Below are 14,081 nucleotides of genomic sequence, written 5' to 3'. Positions count from 1 at the left end.
ACATTGCATAAACCTCATGCTTGAGGATATTGGTAAAATAGATTGGATCAAGAACACTGTAGAGCATGCCAAAAGCATAACAAAATATATCTACAGCCACTCATGGATTTTGAACTTGATGAGGAAAAACATAGGGGGCAAGGATATTGTTAGGCCTGCCATCACTAGATTTGCAACTCATTTTTTGACATTGCAATCTATGCTTTCCCAACATAGAAACTTGCAAAGGATGTTTTCCAGTGATAAATGGAATGAATGTCAATGGACTCGCAAATAGGATGGCAAAGATGTGAAAAAAAAAGTTAATGGAGAAATATTTTGGAAAAAGGCAGCAAAGATTGTGAAAGTGGTTGCGCCATTAGTGAAGGTGTTGCGGTTGGTGTATGGGGAAAGATTGGTTATGGGCTTCATTTATGAGACTATGGATCAAGCAAAGGAGCAAATAAAAGCAGCATACAAGGGTAGAGCAACTAAGTATGGCCCATTTGGGAAATCATTGATCAAAGATGGAACAATCAACTCCATCGCCCTATACATGTAGTTGGGTTTTTTTGGAACACAAGGTATCATTATAAAGCTCTGGAGGCAGAAGCTTTGACTGGGGAGGTTAGATATGGACGGATTGAGTGCCTTAAGCGCATGGTCCCTAAAGAGAGTGACCAGCTGGAGATACATCAACAAATCCCTTGTTTCAGTAGAGCCACAGGTACCTTTAGCAAGAACCTAGCAAGGATTAGAAGGGAAGCAGATGAGCAAGGTAAACAAGTTCAATCTTCAAATTCTTATTTTGTTAAATTGATTATAATTTGAAAGTTGGATATAATTTGTTGAGCTAACCCATTACACAACTATGTTTTTTGCAGCACAATGGTGGGAGTCATTTGGTAGCCATTGTCCTCAATTACAGAAGTTTGCAATCCGTATTTTAAGTCAAACTTGCAGTGCTTATGGGTGTGAGTGCAATTGGTCCGTCTTTGAGAGGATTCACATGAAGAACAGAAACCGTTTAAAACAAATACGGTTAAATGATCTAGTCTATATCCAATACAACCTTCGACTAAGACGCGACCAATTGTTGAACAAAAGGCCTTATACAAATCCCATTGTGTTGGAAGATAATGATCCAACATCAGATTACGCAGTGGAGATTCAACCAGCAAAGTTTGATTTGATGAGGATATTGGTCTCGATCCTGGATTTAGAGATGGAGGCACTACTTGAAAATAATGTTTAGTTAAATGCAGATCCACTAGTACCAGGCTCAGCCCCAAGTCCTCCAGTTGCAGGCACTTCCTCTACTTAGCCAAGACGCAAGCGCATAGATCGTCTATCTCGGCGTGCAGCTGTTGCACATGCTAGTGCTATTACTTCTACAATTACAGTTGGAGATCGTGATGAGGAGGAGCCATGTGTTTACCTGTCTGCCTCTGATTCAGAGTCTGAGCCAAATAATGTTGGCTTCTCTAGCAGTAGCCAATAGTGACTAGTGACTAGTGATGTTTTGTTCTAGAGGTCATTTAGAGCCTCCTTGATTATGTGTTTTTGTTCTGACCTCTATATATTACATGTATTGGACAGTGTACTGGGTGCCATTTTGATATAATGGATATATTCATGAGCATACTTTGATCTTGTTGTCTTTGGAAACATTCTAAATGCTTTGTGTTTGGAAACATGAATGAAAATCTTTAAAATTATGCTTTTTCATAAAAAAATAAAAATATTTAATGTATTTTTTACAAAGACCTATTCATTGAAATCAACTAGGTCGAGTCGATACCAAGTCGGATTCGGAGTCAGAGTCGACCCTCGGCCGAATTGGAGTCCGAGTCGGAGTTTTAAAACTATGAGTTAATAACTTTTTAAGGTCATTAAAAAAAAAAATATATATATATATATATATATATATTATTAAAAAAAAATGTTAAAGAGCTTATTATTAATTAAACAAAAAAGGTTGAATAAGATATACGGGTGAAGAAAAGGGGGAGATATTTTATCAAAGACAATAAAAAAAGGAATAAATTAATAAAGTTTTTAATAGTTTATAAAAAAAGGTTACTTTTAAACCCTAAGTTCATACCTAACAAAGTAAAATGGTGACTAGCAATAGAAGAATTTTAGAAACCTCACTCAACGTTGCTCCAGTGTTATATAGAATTAAAGGGGCTCTGGCAGGGAAAGATATTATTATTTCTATCTCTCATGCCGAAAATAAAAATTATATAAAATCTAAACTCGCAAACCAATCGGTAATTCCCGAGTCAAATATAATCGAAAAAGTAGACAGTTGGGATAAAAAACAATATGACATAACTAAATTACAATTGAACATTGGGGATTATACTTTCATATCGCAATTCTATGTTCGATCCCTATGGAACGATCAAGGTGACATTATTTTGGGGTCACCCTGGATGGAAACTTTAGGTTCTTTCATCCTAAATACGAAAAAGAAGTTTTTGACATTTTCATACAAAAAGAAAAAAATAACACTACAAGATGTTACATTGAAGCTAAATTCAGTAACACCAGAAGATATACAAGATATTTCAAAAGCAATTTTTCAAGAAGGTAAAAAAGTACTACAAAATATGCAAAGAGAATATGTCAAGACCACCTCTGACAAAAATGAGGAAGTTCCTCAGCTTAAAGGCCATAGTGAAAAATTACTAACACAAATTAGGAAGCTTAAGAAGGACAAGAAGGAGGTGGAAAACAAGGTACAACAGCTTATTGAGAAGGAAACGTTGAAATCTTCAATTATAGAAATTCAAGATGAAGAGAAAAGAATGAATATTGATCCAGTAAATATCACAACTCAAGAATAAGACAAGCCGGTTGAAAAAAATACACTCAGATGTTGCAGTTCAAGCAATGAAAATTCCACATGAAGATTTGGTAACCAACTCAACAACAACAATGCCTGAAGTAAATCAGGAGGTTGACACAAACAAGATAAGGGGAAATCAGAGCACAAGAACTCCTTATCTACACCTAAATCATAAAAGTAGACATCTCAGGCAATCTACAAATCTATATCACTCAAAGCAGAGACAAGTGACTTATGTTCCAAAGAAATTTGATGTCTCCACAATTCAATCTTATGATAAAAAGTTATATGAAATATCTAGTAACCGCAAGATCTCACAGAAGATTGATTTAGGATGGTCAAATCCCTTCTTAATTAGATAATTGTGTTTATCACTCAAAGGATTCAATCATCTTGTATTAACGAAGATGAAAAATCGAAGAATTCCAAAAGATGCGAATAGATTACAAAGACAAAAAAGCAAATAACATGCCTTGTCAACCATAAGTTTTGAGGACAAAGCTTTCTGAAGAGGAAGGCAATGTTATTAGTAAAATATATATAAAAATAATACAAATATAAATAATAAATGTAATAATGATTGATTAATTAGTGATTAGTATAGAAGAGGTGTGTCTATAAGGACATGACCATTCATAAAAGGGTACCTTCCTAGGTATATATAAAAGACCCTTAGTTGTAATCAAATCATCATCTCATATCTCATTTGTAATCAAATTTTTTAAATATATATTTATTATCCTACGATGGATACTTTTATATTTCAGATATTTTGAATCTCTTCGTTGCATATACGAACATTGTTCGTTACATCTTGGCAACCCACCATCCACTTTATTTTAAAGTTTATCATATCGTATCTGGGCATAGCCCCTTTTTGCTAGAGAAAAGTTGGGCTAAACTAGAGAGGGAGAGGAGAGCCAGACTAAATTGAGAGTTGTTGATTTTCTAGATGCAAACAAGACTAGAACAATTTTCAAACTGATAACACTACTTCCAATGATACTATTTTGACTTCTTTAGAGCATTTCAATCATTAAGTGATTATACTTCAAAATTGCAACCATTAACTTCAATAGAGAAATATAGATCACAATGAAACAAGAGACACCAAAATTTCTTGGGACAAAACCCCACTAAGGGGGAAAGCCCGGTAATCGTTCCTTATGAGAGAGAGTTCAATTCATCAATTATACATTAGAATATTCCAGTCAAAATGTCAACGTTTGCCTTCAATAAATGCCAAGCCAAAACTTGCCAAATGAGAGACAATAAGTCAACGTTTGCTCACAGTGAAAGTCTACACAAGGGACCGAATTTCGGCCTAAGGCTGTTGGTCAAAGGGCCAAAATTCAGTTCTGCAATTTACACAGAGAATTCAATTAAATCTCAGAGGTTGACCTGTGGGCAAACCTCAGTCAATGGCATAGAAAAAAGACAAAACTTCAATCAATGAAACACAAAATATTTGGCTTCCAAACCTCAGTTAATAGCTCGGTCAAACAGCAAAAATCTGTTCAAGTCAATGTTGGTCAACGACGTCAAAATTTGTTGGTCAACGCAGAGATAATTCTTCTTCTTCTTCCTCGACGTGTTAACAGGACTCCTTGTGAATGGTCAAATGAATGAATTTATGATGATACCAAATGAGGTCCAACGAATGTCAATTTATATGTGTCAAGACGTGGGTTTTGACCTTGGGGTCAAACCCCTTCAGGTGGTGGGGCCTGTTAGTGTCGGTCTTGAAAGCCCTCCATCAGTGATCAAAGCTCTTTGCATTTGCATTAGTAGGTGTCTCATCAGTGTCAAAATTTGCATCCCGTTAGGCATGCCATAATCCTGATGGAGGAGCTGGTCTATTCATACCCCTCTTGGCTTTGATGGATCAGGTCATATCAGTCATTGAGTTTGTCAAGCTGCTCTTGTTTGGTATTAATGTCAAAATTCTAGGTCTAGGGTTTTGGTCAGTTGTCTTAGCAAGGTCATGTCTCTGAAAGTCCTTGAGTGATCAGCAAGCCAGAGGGAGGATGGTAAACATGTTCCTTTGAAATTTTCATCATGTACAGTTCATTTTTAACCTTGGATTTAAAAAACCCTGTTTTTTAAAGCCAAGGTCATGATAATTTTTGTAAAAAGAATAAATTTCCAAAATGTTTTCAAAAAGGTAGCAACAACCCTGGTCCCCTTGCCACAGTCATTCAGATGATCTACCTGCAAAAAGAATCAGGTCAAAGCACTCAAAAAGTCAACTTCAGGATAAAGGAAACCAAGAAAATCAGTGTTTTAAAAAAGTGTCAAAATAGACTTTATAAAGTGGGTTTTTGGATGAAATTTTTTTAAATGAGATTATAAAAGGTAATGTTCCCTCCTTTCACTCTCATTGTGCATTTCAAGCTTGCAAGAGAGAGTGTGAGAGAGTGATAGGCGAAGGAGGCGAAATTGCAACGGTTTCGGGCAGTTTGCAGGTGCGCGACCCGTCCAGGCTTGTGCGCGACCTGTTGGGCGGTGCGCGACCCGTCCAGCGCACTCTGGCAGTGTAAAATCATAACGGGCGCGACCCGTTGGGCTGTGCGCGACCCGTTCAACTGTCTGCCACCAAACTTCAATCAAATTCCTTCATTCCACTTCAAATTTGCTCAATCGGTCGAGGTAGGCTCTTAATGCATGGTTGTTGATATTGGTGGTGAAAATAAGGATGTATGCTATGATTTCATCTTCTAAATTTGCAAATGAATGGATTAATATGGCTGCTTGCTAATGTTTGTAAAATGCTAGGGTTTTGTGACTGTTTCAAGTGTTTTTGTCCCATTTGGTCCCTTCCCTCTTTTCCTCTTTCATTCATAGTCATGCTTGCATCTCTGTCCCATATTATTTGTACATAAAATGTTGATTTTTCCCCCATCCCTAAGCTATAAACCCTACCCCTCTCACAAGCACACAAAACCCTAATTCCCGCCAGCACAAGTATTGCAGAGGGGCAAAGAGCCCATGGTTCATGAGGATCTGGTGATTGATCTTGAGGTCAGTTCTCCGAGCCAAGAGGCAAAGGAGATCATTCAGCAGCTCCGGGCCGAGAATGATGTTTTGCAGCGGAGACTTGAGGGTGCCCAATGGACCATCACATATCTAGAGCAGCGGAACACACAGCTGGAGGAGGAGAAGGCACTTGATGAGATTTGGAGGATTCGTAGTGACCGAGTCCTAAACCGTAGGAGGCCCGGTGACCCATTGCCTGTTGACCGGGAGTCATTGCTTATTCAGGAGAATGCCCACTTGGAGAGGCTGTTGGCTAAGGCCAACCAAGAGAAAAGGCTGCTGAGGAATATGAAAAACCACTATTGGGCTAGGATGCACGTTTGTAAAGCAAAGATGAAAATGTTCCAAAGAAGGTTGACCGAGGCTCTTAAGAAGAAGAAGAAGACCAACCCCCTCTGCATCTTGGCCGAGGCTTCTCTTACTCATCATGACACTCACTAGCCTCTTCACAGCACCAAGCACAAAAAAATTTTGGAAGTTTTGGCTCATTTTTGGCATTTTTGGGCAATTTACAGGTTTTGGCTTCTCAACGGGTCTCACCCCCGGTGAGACCCTTTGTCATCGTAGCTCCGTTTTGCAAAAACTCAGCATTTTTGGATTTGTCATGCAAAGTTACATATGCCCATGCATTACCTTGAGTTTTCATGGAGTTTTGGGCCTCCAAAAGGTCAAAATACAACCAAATTTTGACTTTCTGCCCCTTTTTTGAGCTGCAGAAGTAGTCTTGGGAGAATTGACTTTTGACTGGGCAAATGACCTCCAAATCCAAAAATTCCAGTTGGGTTGGAAAGTAGACTCAGAGACCTTTCCAACGAGCTATCCTGCACCTCATTCTGACACCGAGAAGGCCTCCAAACAGGGCTCCAAAGTGCGCGACCCGTTGAGGATGATGTGCGCGACCCGTTGAGGAATTTATGCCAGATTTGACCAGTTCAGCCCAGAATTTGCAGTTTAGCTCTAGTTTGACTTGCTGAGGTCGATGGTGATCCTTTTGACTGTACTTGTGGCACTTTTTGGATACTTTTACCCTTGTTTTACTCTTCTAGAAGTTTCTCTCATGTAAAAGTGTAAAATTGACTGTATGAACTGGTTTCCAAGTTTTTAGAGGCAAGTTGTTTTGACTGCCTATTTTGTAGTGCTTAGTTTAGAAGTTGTTCAAACAGCTCCTAGGATAGTGAGCTCGACCCATGGAGGCAGGGAAAGAGGTTAGATCATCTATATTATGTACTTTCATGCTCATTTTCATGGTTGGACTCTTGAGGGAGGAGCTATCATTGTATATTTCACTTGTATCTCTGCAATTTTTTGCTAAGGAAGACCAGGGTTTTGCAGTCATCTTTGGGATTCATGTGGACTCAGGTGTTGATGGTGTGTTTCTTCATGTTATTGTAAGCTTTGTTATGTGATTCATTTCCTTTCTATACTGCTGCATATTAAACAAATGAAGTGATAAAGTCAGAATTCATGCTTGCCATGCTCTACTTTTAAATTTGTTTAATTTCTATGTTTTCTGTTGTCTAAAGAGAATTCAAATCCATTGTTTGCTCTCTTTAGCCTTCTTTTCTTTCTTCCTAATCATCCACTTCAGCTAAAGACATCAATACAGGTTCCTACCTTGCCCCAAAGACCCCCCTGCAGAAACTGTGTCCAATCCCCGCACCCTAAATTGCAGCTCCTCAATTTGCCACCAAAAACCCAAAAAACCCCCAAATCAACCTTCAAATCAGTTTACTAGCCTAATATCAGTGTTACCTTGATTGGTCATCTCTTCCTATTGAAAATTTACCGAGATTGACCGGAGAGAGCCTTCTCCTGCCCCGTAGGGCTAGCTACGAGGCTGAATGGTTTGATGTAGCTTTGAGATTTGCCTTTTCAGCCTGAGGTGAAATTTCAAGTGCTAACAGGGCCGACTTGTCTATTTGAGGCTGACTTGGACAACAAGAAAATAAATCATTTCTCCTTTGAATTTGATAATGAAAATACCAACCGTAGCTACCATTTTTCAACAAGAGTGGGAGCTACTATGGTGATAGTGGGTAGCCCTTCTTGTTGAAATGTGGTTGTCATTGATACCCAAGCAGCACCAGAAGATGCCCCACTTTTGATGACAAATATGACAAGGAAAATTAAGGTCTTCGTGGTCAAGGTCACCTTTATTGAATTCTCTTCGCCATGTCAATTCCGACAGTATGTGGCACATCACAAGACTCTTTACGGTTTGAGAGATATGTCAAATTTAAGTGATGACCCTAGCTTGTGGTCAAAAGCCCCAAAAAATGGATGATGTGGCAACATATTATTCATTAGTCTATGGCAGATCTCATAAGGATAAGAACGATGTCCTTGAAGAGATTAATTTAATTGAAGTCAAAAGGAAACTTTATTGATGTTTTCAAATTCAAATGGCTCTCAAATTAGAGGGAAATTTAAATTTAAATACAAGTGAGCCTAATTCAAGGAAGGAGTTTTTGGCTCCAAACGAAACTTAAAATTTCCCTACTAAATGTCAGTTAGTTGCCTCTCAAAATGTCTTTCCAAATCTATATAAACGCACTAACCTTCTCTCCAAAACATATGAGATAGCACGCATATCTTCTAAGTCCCAGTGTTGCGGGGGAGCACCCCCCGATCCCGCTCCCAATCCACGCTCCAGGCGGGAGCGACTCAGGGGTGGGTCAACAGCGCGCTCCCGAAAAAAAAAATGCTTCCTACCAAATGTCGGATCGAACTCGAGAGCATCACTCCCAAAGCAATTTTTATAGCCCTGGAGCGGTCGGGGAACGATCGCTCCCCACCGCTCCTGAGCTATAAAAAATGCTCGACGGCCCAAAAAACGGGTGGAAAAATTCGCACAAAAAAAAAGGTTTTGCCGAAATAAAATTAAAAAAAAAAAAAAAGAATAAGAAGAAGAAGAAGAAGAAGCATCGTTAAGAAAAAAAGGGAGGGAGGGAGGGAATGTAAATAAACCCTCCCTCCAATGAATTCATAATTTTAGAATTTGTGTGAGTGAGAGTGAGAATGAGAGCAAGAGAGAGTAAGAGAGAGTGAGGAGCAAGAAGCAAGGAGAGAGCAAGTGCCAAGGAGCAAGGAGCAAGGAGAGATTGGAGGCCAAAGAGGTAGGCTCTATTCTAGCAATTTTTTTTTAATGTTCATTACTAAATAAATAAATAATTTTTTTCCCCCATGGACCCATTCCCATTCCATTTTTTTGCAGATTCAAAACTTCAAATTTCAAACATCATGGTTATATTTCTTGGCATTTTCTTCTTCTTGGTTCCTTTTTTGGTTATTATGGTGTTGGAGAGTAGAAAAATGAGGGTTGAAAAAGAAGAAGGAGATGAAGAAGTGGGTCATAGTGGATTTGATGAAAACCCTGGTGAGGAGGAGCTAGAGGAGAGTGAACATGAGTCTCAAAAAAATAAACAAGACCAAAATCCATTGTGGAAATATGTTAATAGGCCTGAAGCAAGGAAAGGGGGTGGAACCACTAAATTTCATTGCCCCCATTGCAACAATAATTACATAGGTTCATACACCTATGTCAGAAAGCACCTCTGCGAGAAAAGGCCATGGGATGGAGATAAACAAATAGGAATCAAAACTTGTACAGGTGTGTCAGCAACAAATAGAGCCAAATACATAAGGGAAGAGGAGGAAGCCCAATACAAATCTAAAAAATCAAAGGGTTTCTTTGAACCAAGCTCACAATCACATGCACAAAGAACTCCTTCAGCATCCTCCCAAGGCAGTGGATATGGAGGCACAGGGTCACCAAGTTTAAGGCGTAGAAGCATATCAAATTTCCTTGATGAAGGGTGTAGGAATGATGTGGATTCAAAAGTTTACAGGTTTCTCTATGCATGTGGGATACCATTCAATGTTCTTCGCTCACCTTATTGGCACGGAATGGTTTCTGCCATAAATGATGCCCCTAAAGGATACAAGAGCCCTAGGTATGACAAGGCTAGAACCGTTGGACTTGATCATGAAAAAGAAAAAATATCACATTCTTTGAATAGAATGACAAGTTCTTGCACTGACCATGGGGTTTCCATTGTATCTGATGGATGGACAAATGTAAAAGGCAAGCCATTGATAAGTGTTCTTGTTGTGTCTGTTAGTGGTGCCATCTTTCTTTCAGCATATGATTACTCAGACAAGTTCAAGACCGCCATCAACATTGCAGAACAATTACTTGAAACAATTTACCGTATTGGGCCATACAATGTCATCCAAGTCATCACTGATAATGCTCCTAATTGTAAGGCGGCGGGAGCAACTATTGAGGATAAATACCCCAACATATTTTGGTCTAGGTGTTTGGTTCACACAATGAACCATTTGATGCATGATATTGTTAAGAACAAAAACGAACAATACAAATGGATTGGTGATTTGCACAAGAGAGGCAAAGAAATGACAAAATTTATTACAAATCATAGCAATACCCATGGCCTTTTCCGCAATCACTCAAGATTAGAGTTGTTGAAGATTGCGAGGACTAGATTTGGTAGCTATTACCTCACCTTCAGACTCCTTTTGAAGGTAAGAGAGTCATTGGCTAGCATGGTATCAAGTCCACACTGGAAGGTATTAAAGGAAAGGGCTACAAATGCAGCTGACAGGCAAAGTTTTGAACAAGTGGAGGAGACCATTCTTGATGGTATGTTTTGGGCATGTGTGAGGCAAGTATTGGATTTCACCAAGCCCGTTTATCACATGATTCAGTTTGCAAATACAGATAAACCAATGATTGGCGAGGTGTATGAGCAGATAGATACCATGTTGGGGCAAATAAAAGATATTGTTCGTAAAAATGATCCCAACTTGTATAAACTGATTCATGATTGTGTGTGTATACGGTGAGATAAACTTAATGTTCCACTACATTGCTTGGCGTATGTCCTTATGCCAAAATACTACTATGCATCTTGGTTGGGCCAACCTGCACCAGGGGGTGGGGTTAGGGTCAAACCCCATATAGATGAAGAGGTATCTACATGATATTTGCAAGCATTAGACAAGTTGAAACCTGACAGGGAGGAATGTGCTAGTGTGCGTCTTGAATTAGGCATATACTTCAGTTGCACTGGTTTGTTATGCAACCTTTCATGCAATGGAAGCTAGAGACAAATTTGATGCTCTCACATGGTGGGAAGCATATGACGGCTAGGGACCTTTGCCAAAATTGGCAAAAAAAGTTCTCTCACAGGTTGTAAATACTTCTTCTGCAGAGAGGTGTTAGCGCACCTACAACTTCATACATAATGTGAAAAGAAACAGACTCAATGAAAACTGGGCAAAAAGCTTGGTTTATGTGCACTACAACTTGAGGTTGTTGAGTCATTATTATGATCAGGCTTATGAGGATCCAACATATAAAATTTGGGACAACCACCCAGAGGATGATAATTTGGAGGATGGCACTATACATCTTGAAGAACTGGAAGCGGAACTTATGAGAGAGGAAGATGAAGCAATAACCATGCCACCTCCACCATCCAGTAGCAATGATCAGTCTTGTTCCTTTGTTGTCGCCGCCTCCATCTACACCCTCACGTGGAGGGCATGTGCCTTCTGGTTTTGGTCATCAGTCTATGCGGGAGGAGACTCCTAGAAGACCACCACGACCTGCTCATACATCAAACACTTCTCGTGGCAAAAGCCACATGAAGTAGTAGATAATAGATTTACAGTTTACTTGTCTTTTCTAGTTTTTATTAGTTTTCATAACTGTTGAGTCTTGACTCTTTCATATTTATTATAATATTTTTTGTAAACAATATATGACAATTTAAGTTTGAAGTTTGAAGTTGGCAATTATAACTCATTGGTAATGATTCTGAATTTTGAATATGATGCTTCGTGAAAGTTGTTTCATTTCATTTCATTTTATAACATTTTATTTCATGTTAGATATTATTTCTTGTCATGGTTAAACTTAGCTTACAAGTACAACTTTGGTGATCAATGATGATAAATGTTATATATTGAATTTTCAATTTTAAAAACTTGAAGTTGAAACTTTAAGATTGATGAATCATGATTCACGAGACTCAATATGTTGTATGTTACTAACTTGTGGACATGGTTGATGAATATTATAACTTCTAGGATGATTGTTGTTATATGGTTCAATGATCAATCTATGTTTTCATCATTTTACATGTTTTTGTTGACATATATGTATCAAAAGATAAAAATATATATATCTTATATAAAAATCGCTCCGGGATTCGCTCCCGCACCGTTTTTGCTCCCGCTCCCAGGGAACACTACTTCTGACATTCATCTCTGAAATTCAACCTTGGGTAGTCAAGCGAATCTAGAGAAAAGGTCATAGAATTGAAGGGTTTATCTGTTCTTGGATATGGTTTTCGTTGGGGCATCTACACTTGTTTTGCAGGTATAAGCACAAGTCTATTACAGTCTCTTTCTGAGATCGTATTGGAAGGGTTAAGCAGCTGATCCATGGCATCTGAGGAATGTTTTGAAGTCTGAGGCAGCATGAGATGGTCTGTTGGTTATTTATCCTGTTGCGGGTATTAGAATTTAGAACAGATGCTTGAAGTCATGCAGCTCTATTATTTCTCAAACTTTAGGCCTCTTGCTATGGTACAAACCGTCTGAAATTTGTTGAGACTTCGCTTGCTTATAAAAAGTATTCTTTCAAGAGTGGATCTGAAGCAGCCCTCTGGGAGGACTGACTGTGGCATTCGTTGGGCATTTCTATGGTTATTCGGACCCTTTGATGACTGAGTTTGAGGCTAGCTTGAACACTGATATGATACAAACTGGTGCCTTTTGAGTTTCAGCCTCTCTGTGATAAGGCTTGGCCATGTTATGTTGAATCCATGTGAAAGCTCCTATAGATTATGCGAAACTTGTCCCTTTGTTCATCGAATTGCATCACAGTGACCTGTTGACACATCAAATGCTTGGTGATTAATGTGCTCTTATCTGAAAGGAAAATTCAGCTATATCGTTTAAGATATAATTGCAATTGATTGAAAGGCAAAGAAGTTCATATTTGACTATAGCAACACAACAACCTGATTGGACTTCATCAATCCACAATTCATGGAAACTTCTTGTTTAGCAGTGCTTGTTCTCTAAGAGTTATATGTTGGCCACCTGTAGCTAATTGTGCACACTTCTGAGGTATGTTTCGATTTCTCTAAGAAACCCTAACCAGTGTCTTACAGCATTAAATCAAGAGTAGACATTAAGGAGCATTTTTATTATCCTTGAAAAATATGAAATGGAGTTATGCCCTAATCACTAAGGTTTGATCATGTTTTGAGTTTATTTGTGGAAGACATAATTCTAAAACATATTACAGACTCTAGTCATCATATATCTCAGTAATTCTTGTGGTCAGATCTGAGAATAGAGCTCTAAGACATTTTAACTACTCAAACAGACTTAAATTGTCATTGAAATTTGGACTGGTGTAAGAGATTTCTTGGACAGATTCAGAGTATCTCCAGATTAAATGAGGCCTTTGATCAGGATCAGACTTTGGCAGTAAGAATTAAGGACAGCTACTTGATCACTAGTATATTTGGCCTCATTGTCATATACAACAGTTGAAGGAATCTGACAGAAAGGGTTTCATTGTCATATCATTTTGCAGCATTCTGGTTTGGGGTTCACTGAATATTCTTGTAAGTGGGTCATTGTCCCTAGTACGAGAGCCCACAATTTATCTTATTCATTTTTCTATTTGAGGGTGGCTGGGTGGTGCAAGACAAGAGTTTGAAGTCTCCTTCAAATTGTAGCCTAAATACACTTTAGGGTGGCAGGGTGGTGCAAGGGCAAGTAGGAGCTTGCAAGGTGTTAGAGCATCCTATCAGTGGCAGCAAATAAAACTAGAACATTGGAGTGTCCTTCCAGTTGGAGCTGGTAAATTGAATGCTTTTCTAGAGTACTAACAAGTTGGGGCTTCCCTTTCTTAGTTGGAGCTAAATTGTATTTTATACTCATAAAATTGTTAGAAAAGCATTCTGTGGTTTTTCTCCCGGAAGGGTTTCCACCTAAAAACTTCTTGTGCATTGTTCTCTTGATGTGTTGATGTTTACTCGTTATTAATGCTCTGAAAATTTAACAAATTTACTAATTGATGAGAAATACTAATTCACCCCCTCTCAGTATTTCCAACACTTCTAAGATCCCCTAAGGTTGCAGTTGGGTATTCAAGCTTTCCCACTTT

General features: G+C 38.6%; 1 protein-coding gene across 7 annotated transcripts in view; it reads right to left on the bottom strand.

The window, feature by feature from the left end:
* Positions 1-14,081, bottom strand: part of LOC149251263 (translation initiation factor) — a 169,602-nt gene that overhangs the window by 86,092 nt on the left and 69,429 nt on the right. For 2 of the 7 annotated variants that reach the window (XM_089459319.1, XM_089459322.1), the window contains exon 2: positions 12,493-12,788. The exons of the other annotated variants lie outside the window; for them this stretch is intronic. The gene's annotated coding sequence lies outside the window, so the exon portion shown is untranslated. The remainder of the gene's footprint in view (positions 1-12,492; positions 12,789-14,081) is intronic. 7 annotated transcript variants of the gene reach the window in all.

This window comes from Pinus tabuliformis, chromosome 7 (genome assembly GCF_031772625.1).
Source record: "Pinus tabuliformis cultivar Carrire ecotype Pingquan chromosome 7, CPIR1, whole genome shotgun sequence".
Lineage (NCBI taxonomy): Eukaryota > Viridiplantae > Streptophyta > Pinopsida > Pinales > Pinaceae > Pinus > Pinus tabuliformis.
The sequence above is the reverse complement of the archived record's forward strand: the minus strand, read 5'-3'. Positions and strand labels throughout refer to the sequence as shown.